Source organism: Lathyrus oleraceus, chromosome 4 (genome assembly GCF_024323335.1).
Source record: "Lathyrus oleraceus cultivar Zhongwan6 chromosome 4, CAAS_Psat_ZW6_1.0, whole genome shotgun sequence".
In the NCBI taxonomy this organism is placed as follows: domain Eukaryota; kingdom Viridiplantae; phylum Streptophyta; class Magnoliopsida; order Fabales; family Fabaceae; genus Lathyrus; species Lathyrus oleraceus.
The window spans coordinates 217,199,396-217,200,057 of NC_066582.1; the positions used below are offsets into that span (position 1 = coordinate 217,199,396).

Genomic DNA, 662 nt, shown 5'->3' on the forward strand with positions numbered 1-662 from the left:
ATCGAAGCAAACAACTTCGAACTTAAACCTTCGCTATTGCAGGCAGTGCAACAGAACCAATTTTCTGGAAATCCTACCGAGGATCCAAACCTTCATTTATCCGTATTTGTCCAATACGCTGATACTGTTAAAGCTAATGGTGTCACTTCAGAGGCAATTCGACTTCGTCTCTTTCCTTTCTCGTTAAGGGATAAAGCTAGAAGATGGCTTCAGTCTCTTCCTTCCAACTCAGTCACCACATGGAATGAGTTGAAGAAAGTCTTCCTTGCCCGATATTTTCCTCCAAGCAAAACAACTATGTTAAGAGCCCAGATAAATGGATTTAAGCAGAAAGATAACGAGTCTCTTTTCGAAGCATGGGAAAGATACAAAGACATGATGAGACTTTGTCCGCACCATGGTTTAGAGGATAGGTTAGTAATTCATACCTTCTATAATGGTCTCTTGTACAACACAAGGTTACCAATAGACGCCGCCGCAGGTGGTGCGCTTATGGATAAACCTTACGCCGATGCTTATCAACTTATTGAGAGCATGGCCCAAAACCATTATCAGTGGGGAAGCGGCCGAACGATGGTAGAAAAACCTCAAACAAAAGGGGGCATGTACGAGATAAGTAGCCTTGATCATGTTAATGCAAAAGTGGATGCTCTTGCCCAGAA

General features: G+C 42.7%; 1 non-coding gene across 1 annotated transcript; it reads right to left on the reverse strand.

The window, feature by feature from the left end:
* Positions 1-297: 297 nt before the first annotated feature.
* Positions 298-404, reverse strand: LOC127077040 (small nucleolar RNA R71). The gene has a single exon (XR_007787028.1). It is a non-coding gene; the product is annotated as a small nucleolar RNA R71 (small nucleolar RNA).
* Positions 405-662: the final 258 nt, after the last annotated feature.